Source organism: Pristiophorus japonicus, chromosome 19, assembly GCF_044704955.1.
Source record: "Pristiophorus japonicus isolate sPriJap1 chromosome 19, sPriJap1.hap1, whole genome shotgun sequence".
Lineage (NCBI taxonomy): Eukaryota > Metazoa > Chordata > Chondrichthyes > Pristiophoridae > Pristiophorus > Pristiophorus japonicus.
The window spans coordinates 43,712,631-43,726,634 of record NC_091995.1 but is presented as its reverse complement, the minus strand read 5'-3'; the positions used below and the strand labels follow the sequence as shown (position 1 = coordinate 43,726,634).

Here is a 14,004-nt window from a genome sequence, read left to right as displayed (position 1 = left end):
CACACACTGGAGGAGAATGAGAGGGTCTCACACACTGGATAGAATGAGAGGGTCTCACACACTGGGGAGAATGAGAGGGTCTCACACACTGGGGAGAATGAGAGGTTTTCACACACTGGGGGAGAATGAGTGGGTCTCACACACTGGGGAGAATGAGAGGGTCTCACATACTGGGGAGAATGAGAGGGTCTCACACACTGGGGAGAATGAGAGGGTCTCACACACTGGGGAGAATGAGAGGTTTTCACACACTGGGGGAGAATGAGTGGGTCTCACACACTGGGGAGAATGAGAGGGTCTCACATACTGGGGAGAATGAGAGGGTCTCACACACTGGGGAGAATGAGAAGGTCTCACACACTGGGGAGAATGAGAGGGTGTCACACACTGGGGGAGAATGAGAGGGTCTCACACACTGGGAAGAATGAGTGGGTCTCACACAGTGGGCGAGAATGAGAGGGTCTCACACACTGGGGAGAATGAGAGGGTCTCACACAGTGGTGAGAATGAGAGGGTCTTACATATTGGGGAGAATGAGAGGGTCTCACACACTGCGGGAGAATGAGAGGGTCTCACACACTGGGGGAGAATGAGAGGGTCTCACACACTGGGGGAGAATGAGAGGGTCTCATACACTGGGGAGAATGAGAAGGTCTCACACACTGGGGGAGAATGAAAGGGTCCCACACTGGGGAGAATGAGAGTGTCTCACACACTGGGGAGAATGGGAGGGTCTCACACATTGGGAGAATGAGAGGGTCTCACACACTGGGGGAGAATGAGAGGTTCTCTCACAGTGGGGAAGAATGAGAGGGTCTCACACACTGGGGGAGAATGAGAGGGTCTCACACACTGGGGAAGAATGAGAAGGTCTCACACACTGGGGGAGAATGAGAGGGTTTCACACAATGGGGGAGAATGAGAGGGTCTCACACACTGGGGGAGAATGAGAGGGTCTCACTCACTGGGGGAGAATGAGAGGGTCTCACACACTGGGGAGAATAAGAGGTTCTCACACATTGGGGAGAATGAGAGGGTCTCACACACTGGGGGAGAATAGGAGGGTCTCACACACTGGGGGAGAATGAGAGAGTCTCACACACTGGGGAGAATGAGAGGGTCTCACACACTGGGGAAGAATGAGAGGGTTTCACACACTGGGGGAGAATGATAGGGTTTCACACAATGGGGGAGAATGAGAGGGTCTCACACTGGGGGAGAATGAGAGCGTCTCACACACTGGGGGAGAATGAGAGGGTCTCACACACTGGGGAGAATGAGAGGGTCTCACACACGGGGGGAGAATGAGATGGTCCCACACACTGGGGGAGAATGAGAGGATCTCACACACTGGGGAAGAATGAGAGGGTCTCACACACTGGGGGAGAATGAGAGGGTCTCACACACTGGGGGAGAATGAGAGGGTCTCACACACTGGGGGAGAATGAGAGGGTTTCACACAATGGGGAGAATGAGAGGGTCTCACACTGGGGGACAATGAGAGGGTCTCACACACTGGGGGAGAATGAGAGGGTCTCACACTGGGGAGAATGAGAGGGAATCACACACTGGCGAAAATGAGAGGGTCTCACACACTGGGGAGAATGAGAGGGACTCACACACTGGGGGAGAATGAGAGGGTCTCACACACTGGGGTAGAATGAGAGTGTCTCATACACTGGGGTTATGAGAGGGTCTCACACACTGGAGGAGAATGAGAGGGTCTCACACACTGGGGAAGAATGAAAAGGTCTCATACTGGGGAGAATGAGAGGGTCTCACACACTGGGGGAGAATGAGAGGGTCTCACACACTGGGGGAGAATGAGAGGTTCTCACACAGTGGGGAAGAATGAGAGGGTCTCACACACTGGGGAGAATCAGAGGGTCTCACACTTCCGAGAATGAGAGGGTCTCACACACTGGGGGAGAATGAGAGGGTCTCACACACTGGGGAGAATCAGAGGGTCTCACACACTGGGGAGAATGAGAGGGTCTCACACACGGGGAGAATGAGAGGGTCTCACACTGGGGGAGAATGAGAGGGTCTCACACACTGGAGAAGAATGAGAACGTCTCACACACTGGGGGAGAATGAGAGGGTCTCACACACTGGGGGAGAATGAGATCGTCTCACACTGGGGGAAAATGAGAGGGTCTCACACACTGGGGGAGAATGAGAGGGTCTCACACAATGGGGGAGAATGAGAGGGTCTCACACACTGGGGGAGAATGAGGGGGTTTCACACACTGGGGGAGAATGAGAGGGTTTCACACACTGGGGGAGAATGAGAGGGTCTCACACACTGGGCAGAATGAAAGGGTCTCACACAGTGGAGGAGAATGAGAGGGTCTCACACACTGGATAGAATGAGAGGGTCTCACACACTGGGGAGAATGAGAGGGTCTCACACACTGGGGAGAATGAGAGGTTTTCACACACTGGGGGAGAATGAGTGGGTCTCACACACTGGGGAGAATGAGAGGGTCTCACATACTGGGGAGAATGAGAGGGTCTCACACACTGGGGAGAATAAGAAGGTCTCACACACTGGGGAGAATGAGAGGGTGTCACACACTGGGGGAGAATGAGAGGGTCTCACACACTGGGCAGAATGAGAGGGTCTCACACAGTGGGCGAGAATGAGAGGGTCTCACACACTGGGGAGAATGAGAGGGTCTCACACAGTGGTGAGAATGAGAGGGTCTCACATATTGGGGAGAATGAGAGGGTCTCACACACTGGAGGAGAATGAGAGGGTCTCACAAACTGGGGGAGAATGAAAGGGTCTCACACTGGGGAGAATGAGAGGGCCTCACACACTGGGGAGAATGGGAGGGTCTCACACACTGGGGAGAATGAGAGGGTTCACACACTGGGGGAGAATGAGAGGTTCTCTCACAGTGGGGAAGAATGAGAGGGTCTCACACATTGGGGGAGAATGAGAGGGTCTCACACACTGGGCGAAAATGAGAGGGTCTCACACACTGCGGGAGAATGAGAGGGTCTCACACACTCGGGGAGAATGAGAGGGTTTCACACAATGGGGGAGAATGAGAGGGTCTCACACTGGGGGAGAATGAGAGGGTCTCACACACTGGGGGAGAATGAGAGGGTCTCACACACTGGGGAGAATGAGAGGGACTCACACACGGGGGGAGAATGAGATGGTCGCACACACTGGGGGAGAATGAGAGGATCTCACACACTGGGGAAGAATGAGAGGGTCCCACACACTGGGGGAGAATGAGAGGGTCTCACACACTGGGGAGAATGAGAGGGTCTCACACACTGGGGGAGAATGAGAGGGTCTCACACTGGGGAGAATGAGAGGGTCTCACACACTGGGGAGAATGAGAGGGTCTCACACAGTGGTGGGAATGATAGGGTCTCACACACTGGGGGAGAATGAAAGGGTTTCACACTGGGGAGAATGAGAGGGTCTCACACACTGGGGGAGAATGAGAGGGTCTCACACACTGGGGAGAATGAGAGGGTCTCACACACGGGGAGAATGAGAGGATCTCATACATTGGGGGAGAATGAGAGGTTCTCACACACTGGGGAGAATGAGAGGGTCTCACACACTGGGGGAGAATGAGAGGGTCTCACACAATGGGGGAGAATGAGAGTGTCTCATACACTGGGGTTATGAGAGGGTCTCACACACTGGAGGAGAATGAGAGGGTCTCACACACTGGGGGAGAATGAGAGGGTCTCACACACTGGGGGAGAATGAGAGGGTCTCACAATCTGGGGGAGAATGAGAGGGTCTCTTACACTGGGGAGAATGAGAAGGTCTCACACAATGGGGGAGAATGAGAGGGTCTCATACACTGGGGAGAATGAGAAGGTCTCACACACTGGGGGAGAATGAGAGGGTCTCACACGCGGGGAGAATGAGAGGGTTTCACACAATGGGGGAGAATGAGAGGGTCTCACACACTGGGGGAGAATGAGAGGGTCTCACAAACTGGGGGAGAATGAGAGGGTCTCACACACTGGGGAAGAATGAGAAGGTCTCACACACTGGGGGAGAATGAGAGGGTCTCACACACTGCGGGAGAATGAGAGGGTCTCACAGACTGGGGGAGAATGATAGGGTCTCATACACTGGGGGAGAATGAGAAGGTCTCACACACTGGGGGAGAATGAAAGGGTCCCACACTGGGTAGAATGAGAGTGTCTCACACACTGGGGAGAATGGGAGGGTCTCACACATTAGGAGAATGAGAGGGTCTCACACACTGGGGGAGAATGAGAGGTTCTCTCACAGTGGGTAAGAATGAGAGGGTCTCACACACTGGGGGAGAATGAGAGGGTCTCACTCACTGGGGGAGAATGAGAGGGTCTCACACACTGGGGAGAATAAGAGGGTCTCACACATTGGGGAGAATGAGAGGGTCTCACACACTGGGGGAGAATAGGAGGGTCTCACACACTGGGGGAGAATGAGAGGGTCTCACACACTGGGGAGAATGAGAGGGTCTCACACACTGGGGAAGAATGAGAGGGTTTCACACACTGGGGGAGAATGATAGGGTTTCACACAATGGGGTAGAATGAGAGGGTCTCACACTGGGGGAGAATGAGAGCGTCTCACACACTGGGGGAGAATGAGAGGGTCTCACACTGGGGGAGAATGAGAGGGTCTCACACACGGGGGGAGAATGAGATGGTCCCACACACTGGGGGAGAATGAGAGGATCTCACACACTGGGGAAGAATGAGAGGGTCTCACACACTGGGGGAGAATGAGAGGGTCTCACACACTGGGGAAGAATGAGAGGGTCTCACACACTGGGGGAGAATGAGAGGGTTTCACACAATGGGGAGAATGAGGGGGTCTCACACTGGGGGAGAATGAGAGGGTCTCACACACTGGGGGAGAATGAGAGGGTCTCACACTGGGGAGAATGAGAGGGTCTCACACACTGGCGAAAATGAGAGGGTCTCACACACTGGGGAGAATGAGAGGGTCTCACACACTGGGGTAGAATGAGAGTGTCTCATACACTGGGGTTATGAGAGGGTCTCACACACTGGAGGAGAATGAGAGGGTCTCACACACAGGGGAAGAATGAAAAGGTCTCATACTGGGGAGAATGAGAGGGTCTCACACACTGGGGGAGAATGAGAGGGTCTCACACACTGGGGGAGAATGAGAGGTTCTCACACAGTGGGGAAGAATGAGAGGGTCTCACACACTGGGGAGAATGAGAGGGTCTCACACTTCCGAGAATGAGAGGGTCTCACACACTGGGGGAGAATGAGAGGGTCTCACACACTGGGGAGAATCAGAGGGTCTCACACACTGGGGAGAATGAGAGAGTCTCACACACGGGGAGAATGAGAGGGTCTCACACTGGGGGAGAATGAGAGGGTCTCACACACTGGGGAAGAATGAGAACGTCTCACACACTGGGGGAGAATGAGAGGGTCTCACACACTGGGGGAGAATGAGATCGTCTCACACTGGGGGAAAATGAGAGGGTCTCACACACTGGGGGAGAATGAGAGGGTCTCACACACTGGGGGAGAATGAGAGGATTTCACACAATGGGGGAGAATGAGAGGGTCTCACACTGGGGAGAATGAGAGGTTCTCACACACTGGGGAGAATGAGAGGGTCTCACACACTGGGGAGAATTAGAGGGTCTCACACACTGGGGAGAATTAGAGGGTCTCACACACTGGGGAGAATGAGAGGGTCTCACACACTGGGGGAGAATGAGAGGGTCTCACACACTGGGGGAGAATGAGAGGGGCTCACACACTGGAGGAGAATGAGAGGGTCTCACACACTGAGGAGAATGAGATGGTCTCACACACTGGGGGAGAATGAGAGGGCCTCACACACTGTGCAGAATGAAAGGGTCTCACACACTGGAGGAGAATGAGAGGGTCTCACACACTGGATAGAATGAGAGGGTCTCACACACTGGGGAGAATGAGAGGGTCTCACACACTGGGGAGAATGAGAGGTTTTCACACACTGGGGGAGAATGAGTGGGTCTCACACACTGGGGAGAATGAGAGGGTCTCACATACTGGGGAGAATGAGAGGGTCTCACACACTGGGGAGAATGAGAAGGTCTCACACACTGGGGAGAATGAGAGGGTGTCACACACTGGGGGAGAATGAGAGGGTCTCACACACTGGGAAGAATGAGTGGGTCTCACACAGTGGGCGAGAATGAGAGGGTCTCACACACTGGGGAGAATGAGAGGGTCTCACACAGTGGTGAGAATGAGAGGGTCTTACATATTGGGGAGAATGAGAGGGTCTCACACACTGCGGGAGAATGAGAGGGTCTCACACACTGGGGGAGAATGAGAGGGTCTCACACACTGGGGGAGAATGAGAGGGTCTCATACACTGGGGAGAATGAGAAGGTCTCACACACTGGGGGAGAATGAAAGGGTCCCACACTGGGGAGAATGAGAGTGTCTCACACACTGGGGAGAATGGGAGGGTCTCACACATTGGGAGAATGAGAGGGTCTCACACACTGGGGGAGAATGAGAGGTTCTCTCACAGTGGGGAAGAATGAGAGGGTCTCACACACTGGGGGAGAATGAGAGGGTCTCACACACTGGGGAAGAATGAGAAGGTCTCACACACTGGGGGAGAATGAGAGGGTTTCACACAATGGGGGAGAATGAGAGGGTCTCACACACTGGGGGAGAATGAGAGGGTCTCACTCACTGGGGGAGAATGAGAGGGTCTCACACACTGGGGAGAATAAGAGGTTCTCACACATTGGGGAGAATGAGAGGGTCTCACACACTGGGGGAGAATAGGAGGGTCTCACACACTGGGGGAGAATGAGAGAGTCTCACACACTGGGGAGAATGAGAGGGTCTCACACACTGGGGAAGAATGAGAGGGTTTCACACACTGGGGGAGAATGATAGGGTTTCACACAATGGGGGAGAATGAGAGGGTCTCACACTGGGGGAGAATGAGAGCGTCTCACACACTGGGGGAGAATGAGAGGGTCTCACACACTGGGGAGAATGAGAGGGTCTCACACACGGGGGGAGAATGAGATGGTCCCACACACTGGGGGAGAATGAGAGGATCTCACACACTGGGGAAGAATGAGAGGGTCTCACACACTGGGGGAGAATGAGAGGGTCTCACACACTGGGGGAGAATGAGAGGGTTTCACACAATGGGGAGAATGAGAGGGTCTCACACTGGGGGAGAATGAGAGGGTCTCACACACTGGGGGAGAATGAGAGGGTCTCACACTGGGGGAGAATGAGAGGGTCTCACACACTGGGGGAGAATGAGAGGGTCTCACACACTGGGGAGAATGAGAGGGACTCACACACTGGGGGAGAATGAGAGGGTCTCACACAATGGGGAGAATGAGAGGGTCTCACACTGGGGGAGAATGAGAGGGTCTCACACACTGGGGGAGAATGAGAGGGTCTCACACATTGGGGAGAATGAGAGGGTCTCACACACTGGGGGAGAATGAGAGAGTCTCACACACTGGGGAGAATGAGAGGGTCTCACACAGTGGTGAGAATGAGAGGGTCTCACATATTGGGGAGAATGAGAGGGTCTCACACACTGGAGGAGAATGAGAGGGTCTCACGAACTGGGGGAGAATGAAAGGGTCTCACACTGGGGAGAATGAGAGGGCCTCACACACTGGGGAGAATGGGAGGGTCTCACACACTGGGGAGAATGAGAGGGTTCACACACTGGGGGAGAATGAGAGGTTCTCTCACAGTGGGGAAGAATGAGAGGGTCTCACACATTGGGGGAGAATGAGAGGGTCTCACACACTGGGGGAAAATGAGAGGGTCTCACACACTGCGGGAGAATGAGAGGGTCTCACACACTCGGGGAGAATGAGAGGGTTTCACACAATGGGGGAGAATGAGAGGGTCTCACACTGGGGGAGAATGAGAGGGTCTCACACACTGGGGGAGAATGAGAGGGTCTCACACACTGGGGAGAATGAGAGGGACTCACACACTGGGGGAGAATGAGAGGGTCTCACACACTGGGGTAGAATGAGAGTGTCTCATACACTGGGGTTATGAGAGGGTCTCACACACTGGAGGAGAATGAGAGGGTCTCACACACTGGGGAAGAATGAAAAGGTCTCATACTGGGGAGAATGAGAGGGTCTCACACACTGGGGGAGAATGAGAGGGTCTCACACACTGGGGGAGAATGAGAGGTTCTCACACAGTGGGGAAGAATGAGAGGGTCTCACACACTGGGGAGAATCAGAGGGTCTCACACTTCCGAGAATGAGAGGGTCTCACACACTGGGGGAGAATGAGAGGGTCTCACACACTGGGGAGAATCAGAGGGTCTCACACACTGGGGAGAATGAGAGGGTCTCACACACGGGGAGAATGAGAGGGTCTCACACTGGGGGAGAATGAGAGGGTCTCACACACTGGGGAAGAATGAGAACGTCTCACACACTGGGGGAGAATGAGAGGCTCTCACACACTGGGGGAGAATGAGATCGTCTCACACTGGGGGAAAATGAGAGGGTCTCACACACTGGGGGAGAATGAGAGGGTCTCACACAATGGGGGAGAATGAGAGGGTCTCACACACTGGGGGAGAATGAGGGGGTTTCACACACTGGTGGAGAATGAGAGGGTTTCACACACTGGGGGAGAATGAGAGGGTCTCACACACTGGGCAGAATGAAAGGGTCTCACACAGTGGAGGAGAATGACAGGGTCTCACACACTGGATAGAATGAGAGGGTCTCACACACTGGGGAGAATGAGAGGGTCTCACACACTGGGGAGAATGAGAGGTTTTCACACACTGGGGGAGAATGAGTGGGTCTCACACACTGGGGAGAATGAGAGGGTCTCACATACTGGGGAGAATGAGAGGGTCTCACACACTGGGGAGAATGAGAAGGTCTCACACACTGGGGAGAATGAGAGGGTGTCACACACTGGGGGAGAATGAGAGGGTCTCACACACTGGGCAGAATGAGAGGGTCTCACACAGTGGGCGAGAATGAGAGGGTCTCACACACTGGGGAGAATGAGAGGGTCTCACACAGTGGTGAGAATGAGAGGGTCTCACATATTGGGGAGAATGAGAGGGTCTCACACACTGGAGGAGAATGAGAGGGTCTCACAAACTGGGGGAGAATGAAAGGGTCTCACACTGGGGAGAATGAGAGGGCCTCACACACTGGGGAGAATGGGAGGGTCTCACACACTGGGGAGAATGAGAGGGTTCACACACTGGGGGAGAATGAGAGGTTCTCTCACAGTGGGGAAGAATGAGAGGGTCTCACACATTGGGGGAGAATGAGAGGGTCTCACACACTGGGGGAAAATGAGAGGGTCTCACACACTGCGGGAGAATGAGAGGGTCTCACACACTCGGGGAGAATGAGAGGGTTTCACACAATGGGGGAGAATGAGAGGGTCTCACACTGGGGGAGAATGAGAGGGTCTCACACACTGGGGGAGAATGAGAGGGTCTCACACACTGGGGAGAATGAGAGGGACTCACACACGGGGGGAGAATGAGATGGTCGCACACACTGGGGGAGAATGAGAGGATCTCACACACTGGGGAAGAATGAGAGGGTCCCACACACTGGGGGAGAATGAGAGGGTCTCACACACTGGGGAGAATGAGAGGGTCTCACACACTGGGGGAGAATGAGAGGGTCTCACACTGGGGAGAATGAGAGGGTCTCACACACTGCGGCGAATGAGAGGGTCTCACACAGTGGTGGGAATGATAGGGTCTCACACACTGGGGGAGAATGAAAGGGTTTCACACTGGGGAGAATGAGAGGGTCTCACACACTGGGGGAGAATGAGAGGGTCTCACACACTGGGGAGAATGAGAGGGTCTCACACACGGGGAGAATGAGAGGATCTCATACATTGGGGGAGAATGAGAGGTTCTCACACACTGGGGAGAATGAGAGGGTCTCACACACTGTGGGAGAATGAGAGGGTCTCACACAATGGGGGAGAATGAGAGTGTCTCATACACTGGGGTTATGAGAGGGTCTCACACACTGGAGGAGAATGAGAGGGTCTCACACACTGGGGGAGAATGAGAGGGTCTCACACACTGGGGGAGAATGAGAGGGTCTCACAATCTGGGGGAGAATGAGAGGGTCTCATACACTGGGGAGAATGAGAAGGTCTCACACACTGGGGGAGAATGAGAGGGTCTCACACGCGGGGAGAATGAGAGGGTTTCACACAATGGGGGAGAATGAGAGGGTCTCACACACTGGGGAAGAATGAGAAGGTCTCACACACTGGGGGAGAATGAGAGGGTCTCACACACTGCGGGAGAATGAGAGGGTCTCACACACTGGGGGAGAATGAGAGGGTCTCACACACTGGGGGAGAATGAGAGGGTCTCATACACTGGGGAGAATGAGAAGGTCTCACACACTGGGGGAGAATGAAAGTGTCCCACACTGGGGAGAATGAGAGTGTCTCACACACTGGGGAGAATGGGAGGGTCTCACACATTGGGAGAATGAGAGGGTCTCACACACTGGGGGAGAATGAGAGGTTCTCTCACAGTGGGGAAGAATGAGAGGGTCTCAAACACTGGGGGAGAATGAGAGGGTCTCACACACTGGTGAAAAATGAGAAGGTCTCACACACTGGGGGAGAATGAGAGAGATTCACACAATGGGGGAGAATGAGAGGGTCTCACACACTGGGGGAGAATGAGAGGGTCTCACTCACTGGGGGAGAATGAGAGGGTCGCACACACTGGGGAGAATAAGAGGGTCTCACACATTGGGGAGAATGAGAGGGTCTCACACACTGGGGGAGAATAGGAAGGTCTCACACACTGGGGTAGAATGAGAGGGTCTCACACACTGGGGAGAATGAGAGGGTCTCACACACTGGGGAAGAATGAGAGGGTTTCACACACTGGGGAAGAATGAGAGGGTTTCACACAATGGGGGAGAATGAGAGGGTCTCACACTGGGGGAGAATGAGAGCGTCTCACACACTGGGGGAGAATGAGAGGGTCTCACACACTGGGGAGAATGAGAGGGTCTCACACACGGGGGGAGAATGAGATGGTCCCACACACTGGGGGAGAATGAGAGGGTCTCACACACTGGGGGAGAATGAGAGGGTTTCACACAATGGGGAGAATGAGAGGGTCTCACACTGGGGGAGAATGAGAGGGTCTCACACACTGGGGGAGAATGAGAGGGTCTCACACTGGGGAGAATGAGAGGGTCTCACACACTGGCGAAAATGAGAGGGTCTCACACACTGGGGAGAATGAGAGGGACTCACACACTGGGGGAGAATGAGAGGGTCTCACACACTGGGGTAGAATGAGAGTGTCTCATACACTGGGGTTATGAGAGGGTCTCACACACTGGAGGAGAATGAGAGGGTCTCACACACTGGGGAAGAATGAAAAGGTCTCATACTGGGGAGAATGAGAGGGTCTCACACACTGGGGGAGAATGAGAGGGTCTCACACACTGGGGGAGAATGTGATGTTCTCACACAGTGGGGAAGAATGAGAGAGTCTCACACACTGGGGAGAATGAGAGGGTCTCACACTTCCGAGAATGAGAGGGTCTCACACACTGGGGGAGAATGAGAGGGCCTCACACACTGGGGAGAATCAGAGGGTGTCACACACTGGGGAGAATGAGAGGGTCTCACACACGGGGAGAATGAGAGGGTCTCAGACACTGGGGGAGAATGAGAGGGTCTCACACACTGGGGAAGAATGAGAACGTCTCACACACTGGGGGAGAATGAGAGGGTCTCACACACTGGGGGAGAATGAGATCGTCTCACACTGGGGGAAAATGAGAGGGTCTCACACACTGGGGGAGAATGAGAGGGTCTCACACACTGGGGGAGAATGAGAGGATTTCACACAATGGGGGAGAATGAGAGGGTCTCACACTGGGGAGAATGAGAGGTTCTCACACACTGGGGAGAATGAGAGGGTCTCACACACTGGGGAGAATTAGAGGGTCTCACACACTGGGGAGAATTAGAGGGTCTCACACACTGGGGAGAATGAGAGGGTCTCACACACTGGGGGAGAATGAGAGGGTCTCACACACTGGGGGAGAATGAGAGGGGCTCACACACTGGGGGAGAATGAGAGGATCTCACACACTGAGGAGAATTAGATGGTCTCACACACTGGGGGAGAATGAGAGGGTCTCACACACTGGGCAGAATGAAAGGGTCTCACACACTGGAGGAGAATGAGAGGGTCTCACACACTGGGGAGAATGAGAGGGTCTCACATACTGGGGAGAATGAGAGGGTCTCACACACTGGGGAGAATGAGAAGGTCTCACACACTGGGGAGAATGAGAGGGTGTCACACACTGGGGGAGAATGAGAGGGTCTCACACACTGGGCAGAATGAGAGGGTCTCACACAGTGGGCGAGAATGAGAGGGTCTCACACACTGGGGAGAATGAGAGGGTCTCACACAGTGGTGAGAATGAGAGGGTCTCACATATTGGGGAGAATGAGAGGGTCTCACACACTGCGGGAGAATGAGAGGGTCTCACACACTGGGGGAGAATGAGAGGGTCTCACACACTGGGGGAGAATGAGAGGGTCTCATACACTGGGGAGAATGAGAAGGTCTCACACACTGGGGGAGAATGAAAGGGTCCCACACTGGGGAGAATGAGAGTGTCTCACACACTGGGGAGAATGGGAGGGTCTCACACATTGGGAGAATGAGAGGGTCTCACACACTGGGGGAGAATGAGAGGTTCTCTCACAGTGGGGAAGAATGAGAGGGTCTCACACACTGGGGGAGAATGAGAGGGTCTCACACACTGGGGAAGAATGAGAAGGTCTCACACACTGGGGGAGAATGAGAGGGTTTCACACAATGGGGGAGAATTAGAGGGTCTCACACACTGGGGGAGAATGAGAGGGTCTCACTCACTGGGGGAGAATGAGAGGGTCTCACACACTGGGGAGAATAAGAGGGTCTCACACATTGGGGAGAATGAGAGGGTCTCACACACTGGGGGAGAATGAGAGTGTCTCACACACTGGGGAGAATGAGAGGGTCTCACACACGGGGGGAGAATGAGATGGTCCCACACACTGGGGGAGAATGAGAGGATCTCACACACTGGGGAAGAATGAGAGGGTCTCACACAATGGGGGAGAATGAGAGGGTCTCACACACTGGGGGAGAATGAGAGGGTCTCACACACTGGGGGAGAATGAGAGGGTTTCACACAATGGGGAGAATGAGAGGGTCTCACACTGGGGGAGAATGAGAGGGTCTCACACACTGGGGGAGAATGAGAGGGTCTCACACTGGGGAGAATGAGAGGGTCTTACACACTGGCGAAAATGAGAGGGTCTCACACACTGGGGAGAATGAGAGGGACTCACACACTGGGGTAGAATGAGAGTGTCTCATACACTGGGGTTATGAGAGGGTCTCACACACTGGAGGAGAATGAGAGGGTCACACACACTGGGGTAGAATGAGAGTGTCTCATACACTGGGGTTATGAGAGGGTCTCACACACTGGAGGAGAATGAGAGGGTCTCACACACTGGGGAAGAATGAAAAGGTCTCATACTGGGGAGAATGAGAGGGTCTCACACACTGGGGGAGAATGAGAGGGTCTCACACACTGGGGGAGAATGAGAGGTTCTCACACAGTGGGGAAGAATGAGAGGGTCTCACACACTGGGGAGAATCAGAGGGTCTCACACTTCCGAGAATGAGAGGGTCTCACACACTGGGGGAGAATGAGAGGGTCTCACACACTGGGGAGAATCAGAGGGTCTCACACACTGGGGAGAATGAGAGGGTCTCACACACGGGGAGAATGAGAGGGTCTCACACTGGGGGAGAATGAGAGGGTCTCACACACTGGGGAAGAATGAGAACGTCTCACACACTGGGGGAGAATGAGAGGGTCTCACACACTGGGGGAGAATGAGATCGTCTCACACTGGGGGAAAATGAGAGGGTCT

General features: G+C 54.2%; 1 protein-coding gene across 2 annotated transcripts in view; it reads right to left on the bottom strand.

The window, feature by feature from the left end:
• LOC139229844 (collagen alpha-1(V) chain-like) overlaps positions 1–14,004 on the bottom strand; it is a 255,106-nt gene that overhangs the window by 142,435 nt on the left and 98,667 nt on the right. The gene's annotated exons all lie outside the window — the stretch shown is intronic.